Source organism: Melospiza georgiana, chromosome 7 (genome assembly GCF_028018845.1).
Source record: "Melospiza georgiana isolate bMelGeo1 chromosome 7, bMelGeo1.pri, whole genome shotgun sequence".
Classification (NCBI taxonomy): Eukaryota; Metazoa; Chordata; class Aves; order Passeriformes; family Passerellidae; genus Melospiza; species Melospiza georgiana.
The window spans coordinates 39855917-39878613 of NC_080436.1; positions in this window are offsets into that span (position 1 = coordinate 39855917).

A 22697-nucleotide genomic window follows, 5' to 3' on the forward strand; every position below is an offset into this window, starting at 1 on the left:
CCATCGGGATCGGGGAATATCCCGCTGGAAAGGCACCCTCAGGGACCAGCCCATCCCACTGCTGCACCTGCACAGCCCCACAGTCCCCCCTGTGCCTACGAGTCCTTTCCAGGCGCTCCGGGATCTCCGGCAGCCCTGAGGCCGTGGCGCTGCCGGGGATGCAGGGACAGCCTCGGCTTCTCTGGGAATTCCATTCAGGGACTCCTCTCCCTCACAGCCAGCAATTCCCAATTCCCAATATCCCACCCATCCCTGCCCTGTGACCGAGGGAACCCATTCCCTGTGTCCTGTCCCTCAGGGCCGTGGAACAAAGGCCAGAAAAGGAGAACTGAAAGCAAACAATGTTAAAGCTCAATGTAACCTCAGCTGGAAGTGTCTAAAATGTAACTCTGGTTTTCCGGGAAAGGTTAAAATCCCGCTGTTTTCCTTACACAAAGCCCTCCTGTCAAGGTTTCGGTGCAGAGGAAGGAGTTAATTGATTAAATCAAAGTAAAATTGTGTATGACTTAAAATTCCTACCCATCAATCAAATCACTGGGAGAGATGCACTTGATATATTTTATAATCTTGGTTTAATACCCAAAATCCACCCAAAGAAGTGGGAGAACGGCTGGGAAAGTTGGGGAGAAATGCCCAATAATTTATAATTTGGTTTTGTGCCACTTCACACCAAGTTTATTTGGATGGAGTCTGTCCCACACAGCAGAGTGGGAGAGGGCTGGGAATTCTGAGGGATAAATGAATTTAAGGGGGGACTCCAAACTTTATCTGTGTTTCTCTACCTGGAATTGCACAACTTGCAACATTTTCCTGTCCCCAGCATTGCGTGGCCCGTGTCTCATTGCTGTCCTTGAGCAGAGAGGATTTTCAGGGACGTGGATTGATTTAATTTTCCATAATATTTCTGGATTTCCACACACCTCCATGGTTATCAGACACCTCATTTTCCACTTCAATGTGTAGATATTTTATAAATCTTGGCTGCGGTGAGGCAGGGGCTGGTTTGGCTCAGCTCATGGAAATATGGAATGATTGGGACAGAAAGCACAGAAATTCCTGCAATCCCACCCTTCCTTGGGCAGGGACACCTCCCACTGCCCCAGGTGCTTGGACTCTTGGGATGAGCACCAACCCTCACCCCCTGAGCCTAAGGAATTCTCTAAATCCACCCAAAAAGGCCTCCGTTAATCAGACTTTTCTGCCGTGATCAAGTAGTGAAATGAAAATCTAAATTGATTTTTAATTAAATCTTGAAATCTCATTTCAATCTCTCCTGGTGTGCAGTGAGCAGAGCTCCAGTGGTGCTTTTGTCAGCCTAGGGTGTAACTTTAGTACTTGGAGTATTTTTATTTCTTTATTTTTATGCACAACTGCCTAAAATAATTTGAAATAAAGAGAATTTATTTAATTTTTTCTGATTTTTAAATTGTTTATGTGGTTTTACAGAAATTTTGATAGAGCATCCAATCCTTCGTTCTTCTTCCTGATCCTGTAAGAAACTCCTGGTTTTTAATCTGGATTTTCAGACAGCATTTGTAGGAAAATACAGAATTCTGAAATTAAGAAAATTGAAATAAAAATTCTGAAATAGAGAATTTTGGAATAAAAATTTTGAAATACAATTTCTGAATTGCAGATTCTGAAATAGAAATTCTGAAATAAGAGATTCTGAAATAAAAAATCTGAGCTGAAAATTCTAAAAAAGAGGACTTTGAAATATAAATTTGGGAATGCAGACTCTGAAATAAAAACCCTAAGACACAAATTCTGAAATCCGAATTCAGGAATACAAAATCAGAAATAAAAACTGAAGAAAAAATTCTGAAATACAAATTCGGGAATACAAATTCTGAAACAAAAACCTTGAAATTAAAAAAAAAGTGAAATAAAAATTTGGAATTATAAATTCTGCCATGCAAATTCTGAAATATGGCATTCTGGAATACAAGATATTTGGGACAGTGAGGACAATGAGCCCTGGAATTACTTTTCCATGGAGTTTTACCTGTTAGCTGGAATGTATTCAAGCAATGGGATTTGTATTTAATGTATTTAACCTTTATTTTCTCGTAGAAAAACTCTTTTATTTCCTGTAAAGTCAATATAAAATTGCTCTCAGATGTTTCCCGGGCACCGAGAGCCGGATTTCTGTGGCAAGGCAGAGCATTCCAAGGGAATTCCTGGAGCGGCCAGCAGGGAGAGGGCTCGCACACGGAATCTCTCGGGCAGGGATCTGGCAGCTTGTCCCGGGATCCCGAATCAGCAGCACTGGGCAAGGACTGAAACCAGAGGACTTGGGAAGAGATTTTCCATTTCCCATCCATTTGGGATTCTGGGATTCCCGGGAAAACGCGGGGTGGTCCCATGGGCACAGCGGCCTTGGAGCCACGTCCCACTCAGGTGAAACCTCACTCTGTGCATTCCCAGACCTGGCATTCCATAGCAGCGGGATTCCATCCAGTGGCATTTGATCCAGTGGGATCCAGGGGGATTTCTCTTGGTGGGATCCAGCAGGGATTCCATGCCGTGGGATGGAGCGGGATTCCATCCAGTGGCATTCGATCCAATGGGATCCAGGGGGATTTCTTCTGGTGGGATCCAGCAGGGATTCCATGCCGTGGGATGGAGCGGGATTCCATCCAGTGGGATCCAGGGAGATTCCATTCAATGGGATCCTGCAGGATTTGATCCAGTGAGATCGAGCAGGATTCCATCCAGTGGGATGGAGCAGGATTCCATCCAGTGGGATCCAGGGAGATTCCATTCAATGGGATCCTGCAGGATTTGATCCAGTGGGATCCAGCAGGATTCCATCCAGTGGGACCCAGTGGGATTTGATCCAGTGGGATCCAGGGGGATTTCATCCAATGGGATCCAGCAGTGGGACCCAGTGGGATTCTATCCAGGGGGATTCCATCCATCCAATGGGATCCATTGGGATTCCATCCAGTGGGATCCAGGGAGATTCCATTCAATGGGATCCTGCAGGATTTGATCCAGTGGGATCCAGCAGGATTCCATCCAGTGGGACCCAGTGCGATTTGGTCCAATGGGATCCAGGGGGATTTCATCCAATGGGATCCAATGGAATTCCATCCAGTGGGATCCAGGGAGATTCCAACCAACGGGATCCAACAGGATCCAGGGGGATTCAATCCAACGGGATCCAGGGGGATTTCATCCAGTGGGATCAAGCAGGATTCCATTCAATGGGATCCTGCAGGATTCGATCCAGTGGGATCCAGCAGGGTTCCATCCAGTGGGACCCAGTGGGATTTGATCCAGTGGGATCCAGGGGGATTTCATCCAATGGGATCCAATGGGATTCCATCCAATGGGATCCAGTGGGATTCCATCCAGTGGGACTCAGCGGGATTCCATCCAGGGGCACCCATTAGGATTTGATCCAATGGGATCCAGCAGGAAGCTGCAGCTGCCTACCCTTGCTGAGTTTTCCTGACAGCTCCACCTCCCTGCAGATATAGCTCATTGTTTTTTGGTAGCTTTTTTTTTTTTTTTTCCATGAGAGCTGATAAATTATTTAAGAATTGCAGTGATTTGGGGTTTTAAAGTGGTTCTGTGGGGAGGGTGGGGCTCTGCTTTCCTTCAAAGGAGTGCCAGCATGTCTGAGTCCACGGACTCTGCACATCACCCTTTGGAGAGCAGCTGCAGGGAGCTTTTCCCCACATCCCTCAAGTATTTTTTGCTGTTGTTTCTTCCTCTGATAAACTTGGTTTTTATTCTTCAGCCCATGAAAATCAAATTTCCCAGCAGTGAATTTTCCTTATAAATCGGAATTTTCCTCATAAATTTTCTGTGGGATTGGGTTTTCTGGATGCTGCAGTGTTCCCTATGGAAATGTGTTATCCCAGGTGTGTTCTGCTCCTGCTTTTCATCCCAGAAAACGTCAGGCCACAGCTGGATTGTCACCAGCCCAATGTAGGGAAAGTAAAAAGACGAAATCCAACTTCTTTTCCTGGGAAAAAAGTCTGAATCTGAGGATTAACAATTCCTAGGGAATGTTTCATGTGATGGGAACAGTGGGAGTTCCTCTGGAAATGAAGTGTTACCTCTGCAGGGATCTGGAATGCCCCTGGAGCAGCTCGAGCATGGAGGTGTCCATTCAGGAGATCCATTTGAGGGAATCTGGGAGCCTGGAAAACTCAGGATCTGGGGAATTCCTCTTTTTAGCAGCTCAGGAAGATGAGAATTTGAGGAATGGGCACCATGAGGAGCAGCACATCCCAAATCCAGCTCCAGAGGAGGGGTGGGAGGCAGGTAGAGCAAAGGAAAAGATGTGAGAATTCCAAAAATAAATTGACATTCCCCTCGGATACCTTCTGTTTACAGGAATTCTCACTGCAAGAGGGATAACTTGGACTTTGTATAATAAATGTTGGACTTTTCCCACCTGATTTGCCCTCCAGGAGAATCCCAGTTAAACCCTGCTGCACCTCACGTGCCTAATCCCAGATTTGGGTGGTTAACAAGGGATTTGGTCCTAAAGAATTGCAGCTCCCACCTTATTGTTTCCATCTGCTTGTTGCTTTCCATAAAAATCACGCCCTGGAGCAGAGATCAGTAATATTTCTGCCTTGATCCCGCTGCTGCATAGCTGATGAATTCATGGATTTAGGGCAAATAATCCCGATTTCATTACCAGCAAGTGCTAGAAATAAAAACGGGCTCCGGACTATTGGTGGAACAAACAAATCCCGGAGTCGTAAGAGAGGATTAAAATTGGAAAGATAAAAAATCTCTCCAGAGAAATGTTCAAAAGCTGAGAGAGTGGTGACAGCTGCTTCCCAGAATCCAGCTCTCCAGAGGCACTTGGGAGCCTTTGGATACGGGAAATAAAAGTGGGCAAGGGGTGGGGGAGCAGCGTGTGGAGAAATCCCGATAGAACAGCTCTGCATGAGCTGGGATTGTTGTTTTCCCACTTTGGAGCTGCCTGGGATGTGCCCTCAGGAGCCTGAAGGTAAAAGTGTGGGGATAAAGCTTAAAGGGAACTGAGCTGCAGTTGATTCCCAAGCCCTGGGAAGAGCAGTGGGATAATGGCCATTCTCTGCTCCTGGGAATGGGATCTTCCCCAACAGGAGGGGAAACATAGGCAGCTTTTCCAGGGAATATCAAGTGGGATCAAAGAGTTGGAATGAGCTCCATGAGGGGGGATATTTGAGAATAGCTGTGGACATCAGCTCCAGATCCAGGTGTGGCCTCCCCTGGGGAAGGTAAATTCTTAGTGAATAATCCTCTGGAATGCTTTTCCCCCCTTATTTCTTCTTTTTTCCCCCTTCTACTTCTTCCTCTTTTACTAAACCTTATCCCAGTTCTGGAGTTCATTTCCCAGAATGCCAGACTGGTTTGGGTTGACACCCTAAATCCCATCCCATTCCCATCCCATCCCATCCCATCCCATCCCATCCCATCCCATCCCATCCCATCCCATCCCATCCCATCCACATCTCCCACTGTCCCAGGGTGCTCCAGCCTGGCCTTGGGCACTGCCAGGGATCCAGGGGCAGCCCCAGCTGCTCTGGCAATCCCAGCCCAGGCAGGAATTCCCAATCCCCAATGTCCCATCCCTTGTCCCCAGTCCCTCTGCAGCTCTCCTGGAGCCCTTCAGGCCCTGGAAGGTCACATTTAGGTCACCCCCAAGCTCCTCTCCTCCAGGCTGAGTTCCTGAGGAAGTTTTCAATTCATTAACCGTGTTTAAAGGCATTGGATATAATTGGATTTTTTAATTTGGATGCAAAATGCAATTACAGCACGTTGTGTTTCCATCCTGGCAGTGCCTGTGCCCGTGAGCTGACTTTGGAAAGGGCTGGAGGGACAGGAGCCAGGGAATGGCTCCCAGTGCCAGAGGGCAGGGATGGATGGGACACTGGGAACTGGGAATTCCTGGCTGGGCTGGGATTGCCAGAGCAGCTGTGGCTGCCCCTGGATCCCTGGCAGTGCCCAAGGCCAGGCTGGAGCAGCCTGGGACAGTGGAAGAGTCTGAACACAAAACTGGAATATTTATCTTCCACACAACACAGAATTCCAAACCCCTGGGAAATTTTCTGATTTTCTTGATGTTATTTTCATGCTGACTTGGAGATGAAGGGAAAAGCAGACAAAACCAATTTACAATTAAAATGTGATGAAATACAGTAATTTTTCCTCACTTCTCCTTCTGTTTAACTTCCACCTGATACAAATCAGCAATTTTGGGTTCCTATATTCGAACCCTTGGGCTCGGTGATATTTGTACAGCACTGTTTTATTTTCTAACCCCGCAGGTACTGAGTTATTTAAGAATTTTTATTGGATTCCGTGAAAACAGGATTGCTTTTGTATCTGATTTTAGGAGTTTCTCTTCCCTATGGTTTTCATAAATCCTGGAGTTTTAATTCCATGCCAGACATTTGCAGCCAGGAGTAAATTCCAAAATTAATTGCACCAAGGATACAGAAGGGTATGGACAAACAGACATAGGCTAAAATTGCTGCTGTGTTATTGCCCATTTATATTTTATATATTTTAGCATTGTTTGGGATTTAGTTGCAGATTTAAAGACTAAATAATTGCAGAAGGAATTATTAGGGGAGGTTTTGTCCTTACAAATGACACAAACCCACTTTTCCTGCAGTATTTTTCCCAGGAAAATCAAGTCTCTAGTCGTGTGTGGAATTTCATTTGTCTCACTTAATTTACTTCATATAAATCATGAGGGAAAAGATGTGGCTCTGAGAAATATAAACTGGCTGTGTGTCAGGATTAAATTGTGGAGGAACATTCCCTGTAAGAAATACAGGATTTTAAGGAATTATTTATCCAGGGAAGCCTGGGAATGAGCCATTCTCTTAGAAACCACAGCTGCAGTGGCAGCAGGTGTCTGTGTGACTGACAGCCCCTATTAAAAATGTATAAAAATACATTTTGATTGGTCTAAAAATGCGTTTTATTCCAGCAGGTGCTGTCTGTGGGGGAGCTCAGCAGGTTCTGTGCTCGTGGCACTCAAACCAGGCCTGTCCCCTTCCTCATCCAGCTCTTGGTGTCAAAAGACCAGGAAAACAAATTCCTGCTCTTCTTTCAAGTCTCTTCACCATCAGGGTTTGACGAATTTCAAATAAATGCATTTGAAAGTCAGGGTGAGTCTGCAGAGCCTGGTTTGGTTGTTGAAAGAATTCAGTAAAATGAGTTTGCAGCTCAGCTGTTGCACCAAGCAGGGCAGAGCTGAGGGGTGGAGAGAGGATGGAGCTGGAATTTCCCCCTGTGTGCCAGGGATGGGAGGCGAATTCCAGCTTTGCATGGCATCTTTCCATCTGCATGTCTGGAAATGCAAAGTTGGAGCTTCCCAATACAGAATTCCAGGATCTCTGAGGCTGGAAAAGCCCTCTGGGATCATCAAATACCAGCTGTGCCCATGCCCACCCTGTCCCCAGCCCAGAGCCCTGAGTGCCACCTCCAGAACTCCTGGGACACCCCCAGGGATGGGCCCTGCAAACCTCCCTGGGCAGCTCCAATCCCTGAGCCCCCTTTCCATGGGGAAATTCCTGCTGTGCCCCCCCTGAGCTGCCCTGGGCCAGCCTGAGGCCGTTCCCTCTGCTCCTGTCCCTGTTCCCCCCGGCTGTGCCCTCCTGGCAGGGAATTCCAGAGAGGGAAAAGATCCCTGGGGATCCTTCTGTGCTCCAGGTGAGCCCTGCCCGGCTCCCTCAGGGATTCTGCAGCCCCTGCCCGGCTCCCTCAGGGATTCTGCAGCCCCGGCCCGGCTCCCTCAGGGATTCTGCAGCCCCTGCCCGGCTCCCTCAGGGATTCTGCAGCCCCTGCCCGGCTCCCTCAGGGATTCTGCAGCCCCGGCCCGGCTCCCTCAGGGATTCTGCAGCCCCGGCCCGGCTCCCTCAGGGATTCTGCAGCCCCTTCCCAGCTCTTTTCCCTTCCCCACCCCTTCCCAGCCCCTCAGGGTCCCTCTCATCCTGAGGGTCTCAGAACTGTCCCCAGCCCTGGAGGAGGCTGGTGAAGGCCAGATCCTGGCCTGTTCCTGATGGACAAACCCCTCCCTGACCCAGACCTGCACCTTTTCCACGAGCAGGATCGGATTTTCCCGAGAGCTTTCCGATTTCTCTCAGCACTGCTGGCTGGAAGCACAGGGTGAGGACAGTGCCTGAGATCCAATTCCATGTCACTGAGGGAGTGTTGAGAGTTGCCACAGTTGTGTTCGGGTGGCCTCATCCCTTCTCGTTCTTTTTTCCTCTTGTGTGGATTGAAATCTGACCTTCCAGCCCTCATCATTCCCTGCAGCTTCATCCCCCTGGATGGCTCCCAAAAACCACCTTGAGGAGCTGATTCACAATTCCTTTATTCCAGTGTGTGAGCCCCGGAGCACACTCAGCATCACCAGCAGATTTTTTTTTTTGCAAGTTTATTCAGCTTTCCCAAATAATTCCCAGATTTGGATTAAATTTCCCTCCGTGAAGCAATTTCAGGCCGTTGGTTTGTGCTCGACGTCTGTCACTGCCACCGGTGACCTACAAAGGCGGGTGATGATATCCCAAGGATGAATTATTCAGCTGCTCTCAACTCTGGAGACCCAGGAGAGGCTCTGGAAATCCACCCTGAGCCTTTGATCCCATCCTTCCTCCCCTTCTGGCACTTGGCCTCAGCTGCCTTTGGGGAAAGGGCTGCTGGAGGGGGGTGGGACCATGGAGGAGGGAGGAGGAGGAGGAGGGACAGAGGTGAAGAGGTGATTGAAGGAATGATGCCTAAGGATCAAATTGTGGAATGGTTTTGTAGGGAAAGTCCTCTGAGATTACTGAGTCAAATCATTCCCAGCACTGCCCCATGTCCCCAGTGCCACATCCACAGGGCTTGAAATCCCTGCAGGGATATGAACTCCACCTGAGCACCTTTTCCTGCAGGAATTGCTCCAAATCCCCCCTGAGCTGCCCCGGGCCAGCCTGAGGCCGTTCCCTCTGCTCCTGTCCCTGTTCCCTGGAGCAGAGCCCGACCCCCCCGGCTGTGCCCTCCTGGCAGGGAACTCCAGAGAGGGAAAAGATCCCTGGGGATCCTCCTGTGCTCCAGGTGAGCCCTGCCCGGCTCCCTCAGGGATTCTGCAGCCCCGGCCCGGCTCCCTCAGGGATTCTGCAGCCCCGGCCCGGCTCCCTCAGGGATTCTGCAGCCCCTGCCCGGCTCCCTCAGGGATTCTGCAGCCCCGGCCCGGCTCCCTCAGGGATTCTGCAGCCCCGGCCCGGCTCCCTCAGGGATTCTGCAGGATTTCCAGGACAATATTCCTCCTGCACTCTTATCTGCAATATACAATTCCTTTAAGTTTTGTAGGATTCCTAAAACTCACCTAGGTTTTTTCCCCCCTCTTGCGTACAGAACCTGTGGCCTGCTTTAATTCCTTTTTTTGGGGTTAATTTCTGACAGCAAACAAATTGTCCTGGAAAGCTGCAGTTTAAGCAAACGCTATTTTTGTTAATTTATTCATCAAGACAACTCTGCAAATGAGCTGAGAATTTTGTGTTCCTTCAGCTTTTCCAAGGAGTGGCCCCTGTTCCCACTTTCAGCCCCGAAATCTTGTGGAGGTTTATTTAGGGGCACTGACTGAGTTATTTTGTAGGCAATAAAGGAAATGCCAGGCGATTCCAGTGCAAAATCCTGAATAAAGGCAGGAAATTGGGAAAGGCAGTGTTGGAGGATAAATGGAAATCATGTCCTGCTCCCAACAGGTGGATACAGGTGCCAAGCAGCAGGAAAACCTTTGGCTTTTGGAAGAAAAGAAATGGAACTTATGTTGTTGGTGCAATGATTCAAGGGCTGGGAGAGCTGGGAATGTTCCCCTGGAGCAGGGAAGGCTCCAGGCAGAGCTCAGAGCCCCTGGCAGGGCCTGAAGGGGCTCCAGGAGAGCTGAGAGGGACTGGGGACAAGGGATGGAGGGACAGGAGCCAGGGAATGGCTCCCAGTGCCAGAGGGCAGGGATGGGTGGGACACTGGGAACTGGGAATTCCTGCCTGGGCTGGGATTGCCAGAGCAGCTGGAATTCCCTGGCAGTGCCCAAGGCCAGGCTGGAACACCCTGGGACAGTGGAAGATGTTTGGGATGGACATAGATTATCTTTAAGGTCCCTTCCCACCCAAAACTCCAGGATTCTGGGATGATTCAAGGAACTAATGGCAAAAAGCAGCTAAAAAACCCCATTAAAATCCTTCTTCCTTATCTCTTTAATGCCAGCTCGGCCTGAGTTCCATTGTGAGGCTGCAATGACTGAAAACCCTTTTTCCTCCAGTTAAAACCCAATTTGCTGAGTCTTTTGTGCTTTTGGTCTAAATAAATAGAAACTTCTCTTGTTCTGGCCTTTCATCTGCATAAATTACCATAATTAATGTGCAAAGTGATTCATCCGGGCCACAGGCATTTCATAAATTGGAGTCCTGATGTTTTACACCAGCGTTGCTTTGTGTTGGAATTATTTGTAGGGAATAAAGGATGCCCTGAGAGCTGCTCCTCACATCGGAGTGTCTCCCTGGGAATGAGGTGGAATTGATGGGCTCAGCAGGAGCTGCTGCTCCTGGGGTCTGATGGCTTTGGAAAAGCCTGGATGGGAGAGAGAAAAATCAAGGGATGGTGGGTCTAACTTTTCTTGGGAAATAACAAAAGGAAATGTTTGGGTTTGTTTCTCTTTGGTCTCACAGGTGCCCCACAAAAATCCCTTTATTTCCCAAGTGCATCCATAGGTTCAGGATTGTGCTTTTTTCCACTCCTGCCCTCAGACAAGGGCAGAGGATGGACCTGCTCCCCTGGAATCCAGGCAGGGGTGCAGAGTGAGGCTCAGCAGGGGCTACCAGAGGCTGATTCCAAAATTAGGAAGCGCCACTGGAGCAGGACAATCCACAGATCCTCTGCTCCCATAGCTCCATACAGGACATCAGGATCATGAATCCTTAAATATTTGCAGTGCCTTGAGCTTCCCAAAGATCATTGAAGCACAAAATCATAAAATCATGGAATGGAGCACAAAATCATGAAATCATGGAATGGTTTGGATAGGAAGGGACCTTAGAGATTTCCTAATCCCCCCCTGCCATGGCAGGGACACCTCCCACTGTCCCAGGTGCTCCAAGCCCCAATGTCCAACCTGGCCTGGGACACTTCAGGGATCCAGGGGCAGCCACAGCTGCTCTGGGAATGCCATCCCAGCCTCTCCTCACCCTCTCAGCCAGGAATTCTTTCCCAATGTCTCACCTAACCCTGCTTTACCACAGCATAAGCTCGGATTTACAAAGCCCAGCTCACACTTTGCACCCTGCAGCTCAGCCCAGGCCCAGCTCTGCTGGTGCCCAAAAGCTCGGGAGATTCATCAGGAAAAGCCTCGTCAAGCACAGTTTGAGGCCCTCTGGATGCCTCATTTCCATCAGGAATTATCCCTGCAGCTAATTGAGGGATCATAATGCCAGGGCCTGATTGTTCTCCACAGGAATGAGCAGCCCTGAGGACGCCCTTCCATCACCGTGATGAATGCCAGCCTTTATCAGGGCCTGCAGGGAGCGTGGGGAGAGTTAGCCCTCAAAACTGCTCCTGAAAAAGCATCCCAGGCAAACATCCCAGCACTCCTGCACGGTCTGATCCATGGGATTGTGTGGAATGAGTGTCCTGACATTGGCAGAGGAGTTTACCAAACAAAATGGGATCTTGGGATTGTCAGCTTGGGGAAGAGAGAATTCAGGGAGAATGAATTGGGACCTTCCAGGACCTGGGGGAGCCTGCCGGAGAGCTGCAGAGGGCCTGGGGACAAGGGCTGGAGGGACAGGAGCCAGGGAATGGCTCCCAGTGCCAGAGGGCAGGGATGGGTGGGACACTGGGAACTGGGAATTCCCAGAGCAGCTGGGGCTGCCCCTGGATCCCTGGCAGTGCCCAGGGCCAGGCTGGAACACCCTGGGACACGGAAAGGTGTCCCTGCCATGGCAGGGGTGGCCCTGGGTGACCGCTCCCAGCCCTTCCCACCCAAAGCATCCTGTCACTCCCATTCTCATTCCAAGGGCATGTGTCACTGTCACGTTTGCTGAAAAATCCCTTCTCCAGGATTTCTTCTCCCGGCAGGATGAGAAGCCTCAGCTTCTCCACGTTTTGCTGCTCTGGAGACTGTTTATCCAAACATGTGAAATGATTTTACTTAATGACCAATCACCATCGGCTGTGTCAGAGTCTGAGGAGTCAGTCACGAGTTTTTATTATTCATTCTTGTTAAACCCTGTCTGCATCCTTCTCTTTCTCTAGTATAATTTTAGCATAGCATAATATCATATCATATCATATCATATCATATCATATCATATCATATCATATCATATCATATCATATCATATCATAATTAATTAGCCTTCTGAGATCATGGAGTCAGATTCCCATCTCTCACTCGTCCTGTGGACCTCACAAACACCAGAGGCACGGAATGTCACTTCCAGATCCCAAGTTTTCCCTGCACAGGAGCAGCGCTGTCCCTGCAGCTGGCACAGATGCCCCTGCCGGATGCCACTCGGACAGGAAAATATTCCATGGGTATCCTGTGGTGCTGCCAAGGACAAGGGATGGGCTCAGGGGCAGGAGGGACAGATCAGGCAGCCCAGGGACATGGCGATGCCATCCCCTGAGACATAAACTTCAAGGAATTTAGAGATTTTAGAGGAGCTATGATTTTAGTCATAAATAAGCTTTATTGGAGTTAATTAAAATAAATGGGTAGGCCTTGATGAAGTTAGGAGTTAGTAGTTAACTGTGATGGTGTTCACAGGGGTCCCAGCATGGGGGAACAGATGAGGATCTGACTCCATGTTTCAGAAGGCTGATTGATTATTTTATGATATATATTATAGTAAAAGAAAATGGTATATTAAAACTATACTAAAATAATAGAAGAAAGGATTTCATTAGAAGGCTGGCAAGGAATTTAAAGGAATAGAATGATAATAAAATCTTGTGACTGACCAGAGAGTTCTAGACAGCTGGATTGGCCATTAATTAAAAACCACCACATGAGACCAATCACAGATGCCCCTGTTGCATTCCACAGCAGCAGATAATTATTGTTTTTCTTTTCCTCTGAGGCTTCTCAGCTTCTCAAGAGAAAAAAGGTGTTGAAAAACTTCAGGAAAAAATCCTATCAAAAGGATTTTTCTTATAAAATATGTCCATGGCAGTGCCCACATCCTATGCTCCCTGTGTATTCCATGACATCAGGACTGGGATCAGCTGTAGCAGGGGGGCTTTGGGGTCTGCCCAGAAAAGTGCTGGAAATCGTGTGGCACTGTTTTATAGAACACCAAATAAAATTACATGGATACTAAGGTAAAAAAGAGAGCTTTTCATTTTTGATTTTGACATTTATAGATTTCTAAAAGTGCCAGTGGATTGGAGGGTGACAGTGCCACCTCTCCAATGACACTGGACAAGCCAACAGTCTGTTAATTTTTTTTCCTCCACAAAAAAATGTAAAACAATAAGTTATTTATATAAAGCGTGCAAGAAAGTTTGTTACAAAAATGTAAACATCAAAAAACTTAGAAAAACTTAAAATAACAAAGCAACATGGCGCTGGCAGTCTGGCACTGCCAGGGGCACTGAGTGACAGCAGGGCACGGAGCTGGACTTCATCAGCCCCTTAATGAGGAGTGTTAATGAGCGAGTGTTAATGAGGAAATGCTAATGGCTATCTGGGATGGCACTGGCTAATCCAGGAATTCAGGAATATTCCAGAATCCTGAGTGTGTTTGGGATTGATCTCTCCTGGTGTCCCACAGCTCCACTGGGGGCAGCTGCAGCCCAAACCAGGGGAGAGTAGTTAGTCATAGTTATAGTTATAGTTATAGTTATAGTTATAGTTATAGTTATAGTTATAGTTATAGTTATAGTTATAGTTATAGTTATAGTTATATAGTTATAGTTATATAGTTATAGTTATAGTTATATAGTTATAGTTATAGTTATATAGTTATAGTTATATAGTTATATAGTTATATAGTTATATAGTTATAGTTATAGTTATATAGTTATAATTAATAGTTATAGTTATAGTTATATAGTTATAGTTATATATAGTTATAGTTATATAGTTATAGTTATATAGTTATAGTTATAGTTTAGTTATAGTTATATAGTTATAGTTATAGTTATAGTTATAGTTATAGTTATAGTTATAGTTATAGTTGTAGTTATATAGTTATAGTTATAGTTATATAGTTATAGTTATATAGTTATAATTATATAGTTATAGTTATAGTTTAGTTATAGTTATAGTTATATAGTTATAGTTATATAGTTGTTATAGTTATAGTTGTAGTTATATAGTTATAGTTATAGTTATAGTTATATAGTTATAGTTGTAGTTATATAGTTATAGTTATAGTTATAGTTATATAGTTATAGTTATATATAGTTATAGTTATATAGTTATAGTTATAGTTACAGAGTTATAGTTATAGTTATATAGTTATAGTTACCGTTATAGTTGTAATTACAGTGTATTTATATTTACAATTTTATATGTATATATGTGTATATATATGTATATATGGATAGTTATAGTTATATAGTTATAGTTACAGTTATAATTACAGTGCATTTCTATTTACAATTTCATCTACATTTATATGTGTATGTACATGTATATTTATATTTATATATATTTATAGTTATAGTTATAATTATAGTTATGATTACAGTGTATTTATATGTACATTTTTATATGTATATGTATATATGTGTATATGTATATTTATACTTATTTATAATTACAGTGTATTTATATTTACAATTTAAAATACATGCTTATTTATATTTCTATTTATAATTTATAATTCTATTTTATATTTATAATAGTTATGTTTATATTTATAGTTACACGTACATTTATTTTATATTTAATCTGTCCATAACATCACCATATTAAACAGTTATTGGAAATGGATAAAAGCTTTACAGGTGTTGAAAAAAAATCTGGAATATTCTGGAATCCTAAGTGGGTTTAGGATTGATCTCTCCTGGTGTCCCACAACTTCAGTGGTAGCAGCTGCAGCCCAACCCAAGGGAGATTATTTATATTTATAATTACATTTACATTTACACTTATTTTATATTTAATCTGTGCATAACATCACCATATCAAACAATTGCTGGCAAAGGAAAAAAGTTTTACAGGTGTTGAAAACGCTGAGAATTTAACTTTTTACCTAAATAAATGAGGGCATTTCCTGCCATTATCTCCTAAACACCTTAATCCTACCCCACACCTCCTCAGCCCAAACCTGGGCTGATTTTTAATTGCTTGGCTGCTCCTGCATTTTAAATCAGCCTCCAGAAATGTTCCCATTAACATCCCCAGGATTTATTTCCATGGACAGCAAGTTTGGGGCTGTGGAGAACACAGAGGCCCTCAGTAAATCTCCTTTTGCAGGGGATGATGCACATTTTAATGATCTGTAATTGTCTGGAATGGCTGGGGCTGGCCGGGTCACTTATTCCAGGAAAAACTCCTGAGAGGAGAGATTCCATCAAAGCCTGGCTCTTCCTTGGCTCCACCCAGACAATAACACAAGAACAAACAGATTTCCCCACTAATTCCTTGCTGCTGTAAATTCCAGGAGGAATCCACATAGATTTATTGTGGAGGAGCTCCAGGACCAGGCTTGGCTGCAGCTCCTGGAAGAAGAAACCTGGATCTGGGTTTTCATTTTGTTTATCTCAGTTCTAAATGAGAGAGAGAAAATGAAATTTTAACTAAAACTAAATTTAAAATTAACATTAAAATTCAAACAAAAATGAGAATGAGAATGAGAATGAAAATAATTGAAAATGAAAATGAAAATGAAAATGTAAATGGACAGGGCTCGGAGCAACCTGGGATAGTGGAAGGTGTCCCTTGGTCAGAATGGGATGGATTTTAAGATCCCTTCCACCCAAACCAGCCTGAAATTCCAGGAGAAAAGCCCTAAAATTGAATTCTCCTGGAAGCTTCACATGCTGCCCACCTAAAGTGCAGCTTCATTAAAAGGAGTGATTAATTACAGCTCTGATTTTACCTAATTAGATCCCTGATTTAACCTAATTATTGCTGGATTTTATATTTTAATGCAGCTCAAAACCCCTTTAACAATTCCAGTGAGTTCCTTCCAGATTTCTCCCATCCCTGTGGGAATCTCCTGCCCATTCCATGCAGTCCAATTGCTGGGATGAGATTAAAAATTAAAACAAAAATTGAAATTAAATTTAAAATTAAATTAAAATTAAATTTAAAATAAATGCACATTAAAATGATTCTTAAACACTGATGTAAGTGGGAGAAAGTGGCCCCGAGCATCCTGACCAGGTTTTTTGCAGGAAAAATTGGGAACTTTCTGGAGCAGATGCTCTAGTGTTCTTTTCACACCTGGTGGCTCAGTGACAGTCGCCTGCTGGGGTCCAGTTATCCCAGAAATCAACATTTATGTGGGGTTTCTCATGGAAATGAATCATTTTGAAGTGGGAATGGATTGTAAAGTTCCTCACGGATTTGTTTTCCAACACATCCATGAGGAACTTAACAATCCATTCCCACATTAAAATTAAAATTAAAATTAATTTTCTAACAAATCCAGTGTGAGTTGTTACAGTTCATAAGGCATAAAGGTGATTACATCCCATAAAATGGAGGAATTACTGAGGCTGGAAAAGCCCTCCAAGGTCACCAAGTCCAACCTGTGACCAATCCCAACCAGCCCAGTGCCACGTCCAGGAATTCCCAAAATTCCTGGGATCTCTCCTGCCTCCCAGGCTCCAGGTGTTTGAGAGCTGTGGCTGCAGGGCATGGGAGCTGGATGGAGAATTTGGAATTCTGGAATCTCCACCCATTGGAGCAGAGCATGGATCGCCTCCCCAGCAATGGGGAGATCCATCATGGCCAGAGCTGGGAAATTCCCAAATTTGGGACTTGTGGTAGATGGGAATGGGGGAATTCCCACATCCCAGAGAATTTGGGGGTGGAGTGTGTGTTTTGTTGGGATTGCTGTGTCTGGTTTCATTGGGAAAGAGGAATCTGCACTTTGGAGAACACTGGGATTCACTCTCCAAGGAATATTCATTGCTATGGGCTGCAGCTGTGGGAGAAGGAGCATGGAGAAGGTTCCCAGGTCTCTCCACATCCCGATGTTCAGGGCACTTGGAAAAGAGCTCCATTGACATCCCTGCAGAACTGTGGGATTCCCTGGAGCACAAACGGGTGCTTGGGCAGCCCAGCAGGGATCCAGCTCCATGTTTCCCTGGATTTGCCATCCTTGGAGCAGCTCAAAGGTCACTGGTGGGAAAGGACTGGGACGTTCCTGGCAGAACTCATCCCATCACACTCCTCGCGTTTCCTGGAGAGATCTCATCCCCTCTTCCCTCACACACGTTTCCCATCCTCTCCCAAGCCCTCAGGAGGACTCTGAGTGTGGAGGAGGTGTGTGGGGAGCATCCCACCCTCAGTATTCCCAGGAAGGGCTGGAGGCTCTGTGCTCCCTCTGCTCTGAAACCTGTGGGGGATTCAGGCAGAGCTGCCAATGGAGCAGGGACAAATGCAGGATAATCCCAGCACTGATGAATATCCATCAATATCCCTCCCAAAGTGGTTTAGCCACAAATTAGGAGCCTCTGCTACCAAGTGAGAGCGCTCCCAGCCAAATCTGGGCTTTATTGGAAGATTATCCAAAGAATCAAAGGGATTCTGCCTGGCCTGTGGTTAACAGTTCATGTCTGGAGCAGCAGAGTCGCCTGGAGAGCAGGGCTGGGAATGGAGCACCCCTTCCTGGGCATCATTTCTTTGGGATTCCCCAAATAAATCCCTGGTTTCAGCCAGGAACAGCAATTCCAAGCAGCTCCAAGGGCAGTGGTGGCATTTGGGATGGGTTTATGGCACTTTTTCCCAGGTAGCAGCTCAAGCAGCAGAACATCTGTGGCTCCCCCTGTCCCTGCTGCTCCTTGAGCTCCACTCATCACCCTCAGCGTGGCACAAAGGAACGTTTGGAGCCATTCCCCAAGTTTTTCTCAACTTTAGGAGCAGGGAATTAATGAGAATCCTGGCAGGTGCCAACTTAATTGGAGGATTTGTGCATCTCATGGAGATGAAGGTGGGGGAACAAACCCTGAGCTCTCCACACCCCTGGGATCTCCACACTTCTGTTCCTGGTGTATGGAACCTGGGGTTGCTGGGGATGAGCTGCTCCATCCCCAGGGAATTTCACAGGGATCTAAAACATTGGATTTATGGGAGAGCCTCAAAACTGCTTTTGATTCCAGTGGCAAAGAAGGACAAACCCAGGGAAGTGACCTCTGTCCCTTCCACACTGAGTCTGAACCCTTCCCTGATGGGAAATTCTTGGAATTATATCCACAAAGTGCAGTCTGGCTGGAGGTCACGCAGCTGAACTCCAGGGATTTTGGTTAATGGGGTGTGGTTACCCCAAGAAAGTTTTTGAGGGATGTTTGTGGGCACTTCCAGGTTCTCCTGTTGGACAATTCCAGCCTGGTCTGAGGTTGTGGGCTCAAATATTCCCAGATGGACATTGGGAAAACTGATGGTTCACCCAGGGCTCCTGTCCCAAGGTGGGAATTGATCATTCTAGGATGGAATTTTGCTTCCAGCCATGGTAGTGGGAATGGCTGTTTGTCCATCACTGCTGAGGAGGCCACGGAGCCATGGAATTGTTTGGGCTGAACAAGACCTTTGAGATCATCGAGTCCAACCCAGCAGTGCCATGGTCACCACTGCCCCTTGTCCCCAAGTGCCACATCCACAGGTTTGAAAGAATTCCAGGGGTGGGGATTCCACCCCTGTGCCAGAGCTGGACAACGCTTTCCATGAAGGAATTTCCCCAATATCCAACTAAACCTCCCACAGCTGAGGCCGTTCCCTTTGCTCCTGTCCCTGTTCCCTGGGAGAAGAGCCCAACACCTGCAGCTGTCCCCTCCTGGAAGGGAATTATGGAATGAGAGGCTCCCTCGTGATCCCCCTTTTTTCTAGGATAAGCTCCCCAGTTCCCTCAGGAAAATCAAATCCAGCAGAGCCCAGGCATGGAGCAGGCTGTGCTCCCATTCCCAACCCATCCTTACAGAGAATTCCCTGGAATTCCCAGTGCTCCCCATGCCAGCCCCCAGGAGCTGTTTCCCAATCCAAGGTCCTGCTGCTGTCCTGTTGGAATTCAGGACATCCCTCTGGCTGTGCTGGACTGCCAGGACCCTGCCAGGGGCTCAGAGACCTTGGCACGGAGCCCAGCACACCTGTAACTTTGATTATGACCCATGGAGCAGATGACCAACCTTGTATGAAGATCAGAAAGCCACAACAGTTTAGGCAGAATGATAGTGAAGTTATCATGGGGTGGAAAAATAGATTTTTTTGGGTTTTTAGAATGGGGGTTTTGGGGACAAGATGGAGGAATCTGGGCATGTCCAGCCTTTCTCCTTCTTCTTCTGGGCCTCCATCTCCTGCTGTGCTGGTGGCACTTTGGGATTGGTTTAGAGCAGAAGCTCACTGTCTCACACAGGTGATGGGCATTGGGCAGTATTGTAAATATTGCACACGTAGTTTTTAGTATAAAAAGATAACACCACCCTGGGGCAGGCAGAGTGCCTCTGTCTGTTCTGCTGAGCAGAGCTGGGCTGGGCAGGAGAAAGAATTTTATAGATAAGGAACAATGAACAACCTTGAGAGCAAGAACTGAAGAGCTCTGACTCCTTCTTTGAGTGCTGGGCTGGGAAAAGAGAATTTCTGACACATCTGGGGGTCACTGTGAGCAGCTAAAGCCCTGAGACTGTCCTGCTGCTCCCTGTGTGTGCCCTCCATCCTTGTCCCTCCCCGGGCCAGCTCCCCACCATCCCGTGGTGTCTCCCACGTGCGTGTCCCGGGGTGACAGAACAAATCTGCCCAGATGTGCAGCGTCCTGGGCTGCCGGGATTGCGGCTCCTGCCAGATGTTGCGGCACAACCCAGGGCAGCAGAGCAGCTCCTCCCCTGGGACCAGCCCAGGATCGAGGGAAGGGAGCTGCTCCCACCAGGAATGGGGGCTCGGGGCTCTCTGCACCCCGGCTTTGGGGCAGGGCAAACACCCAACACAATTAGTGCTGGGCTGTTAATGAGCAGGGAGGGGAGTGGGAGGGATCAGGGATGGGAAGGGATGGATGGGATCTGGCAGCTCCAGCTCCTTGGACCGGCCTCCACATCCCAGAGCCCATCCAGGGATCCATGTGGAGTTTAATGTATCTGCATTAACAGGATATTTTGGAATGTGATAGATCTGTTTTAACAGGATATTCTGGAATTTCATATATCTGTATTAATAGGATATTTTGGAATTTGACATAGCGGTTTTAACAGGATATTTTGGAATTTATTCTGTATTAATGTGACATTTGGGGTTAAGTTCCCCTGTTAAATAAGAATTTTTCAATGCCTTTGCAATCAGTGGATGTCCAGTAAGAACCTGACTCCCTGCCTGGATCCTGCTTTGGAATCCCTGGGAATCACAGGATTGTTAGTGTTGGAAAAGACCTCCAGGCTGACCTTTGGAAAACACCATGGGAAACAGAGCTGATGGAAAATCCACCCCGCAATTCCCAGCCTGGAGCCAGCCTGGCACAGCTGCTGATCCAGGCAGTTTGTCCCAGTTCCCAGTAGCCAAATCCCACACTGGGAAGCCGTGCCTGAATCTGTGATGGGGACACGGGGTGGGATCATCCCCCTTGGATGGGATCATTCCCAATGGCTGGGATCATTCCCAATGGATGGGATCATTCCCAATGGCTGGGATCATTCCCCCATTAGTGGGATCATTCCCCTGTGGATGGGATGATTCCCCCATGGAGTGGGATCATTCCCCATGAGTGGGATAATTTTCCATGGGGTGCAATCTTTCCCCATGGGTGGGATCATTCCCCATGGATGGGATCATTCCCCCATGGATGGGATCATTCCCCCATGGATGGGATCATTCCCCCATGAGTGGGATAATTTTCCATGGGGTGCAATCATTCCCCATGGGTGGGATCATTCCCCATGGATGGGATCATTCCCCATGGGGTGGGATCATTCCCCCATGGATGGGATCATTCCCCCATGGGGTGCAATCATTCCCCATGGATGGGATCATTTCCTATGGGATGGATCATGGCTGGGGACATTCCCCCATGAGTGGGATCATTTCCTGTGGGTGAGATCATTCCCCCATGGATGGGATCATCCCACATGGATGGGATAATTTTCCATGGATGGGATCGTTCCCCCATAGGTGGGATCATCCCCCATGGGATCCCTGTGGGAAGGGAATGTTTTCCCTGCTCTCAGCAGCTCGTGCAAACCCAGCAGGGAAGGATTTCCTGGGCTCCGTGGGATGACGTAAGGATATCCTTGATCCCAGAAAGGATCTTTGCGCTCGGATCGGCTTAGCGCGACTTATTTTCCATCTGTGGCCTTTTTCACTGCTGGGCTTAAGCAGCCATTAGGGCTGGCCCTCATTCCTCCTCCTCCTTCCAGGCCGCTCCAGGAATGGCCTGGGAGCAGCACAGGGAGCTGCTGGGCTGAATTCCTCAGTAAAACCTCGGGATCTGCCGCCTCCTTGGAGCTGCTCCCACCCTGCTCCGTGAGGAACGTCCCGGTGGGATTTGGGCACCCAGCAGGAATCGCTGGCCTTGACCAAAGCCCTGAGCAGCTCCGAGTGAATTACTGAGGCCTTGGGAATGCTCTGGGGCTTTTGAGACTCGGAGAATTTCGGGCAAAACTTCCCAAAATCAGCTCCAGGGCCTCAGAGGGTTGGAATGAGCCTGGAGGAGCCCCCAAGGGCTGGAGCCCCCTGGGGCCAGGCTGGGAGAGCTGGGAATGTTCCCCTGGAGAGGGGAAGGATTCAGGCAGAGCTGGGATGAATTCAATTTTTTTTTAATACTCATTTTTAAAATGAATTTTTTATATTCGATTATATCTGAATATGACAGTAGAACAGCAAAGTCGTGCTGTAGCTGTAGCTTTGGGATTATTGTGAAGATAAAAAAATAATCAAAATAAAAATAATCAAAAATACAAATATCATAAAAGTAAATGTAATAAATAAAATAAAATAGAAACAAATAGTAGGAGCAAGAATAATAAAAATAAATAAAATAAAAAGAAGAAAAACATAATAAAGATAAAAACCAAAATAATTGATTTACAATAGACTTATATTTATAATAAATATAATATATAGTATATCTATAAATATAAGAAAAGCATTATATAAGAAAAGTATATATAATACAAATAATATAAAATATACATAGAAAAAGTAAATATAAGAAAAGTAAATATAATGAATATAATAAAATAATATTTAAATAATAATAATTAAAACAATAAAAATAATAAAAATAAGTATAATGGAAATAATAAAAAATTAAAATACAAGAAATATAATAAAAATAAATATAGTAAACATTCATAAAAAATAAATTAGTAGTAATCATTACAATAAATATAACAAATGTAATCATATAGAAATAACAGTAAAATAGTAAAAATAAATGTAATAATAATAACAAAAATAAAATAATGACAATTTCCAGCTTCTCTGGGAATTCCAGCCCAGCCCCTCCCCATCCTCATCCTCATCCTCATTTTGGGAATTCCCCCCCAAAATCCTCCTCTCAGGTTATTCAGGAACAACCCCATCCCCAGCTCTCCTC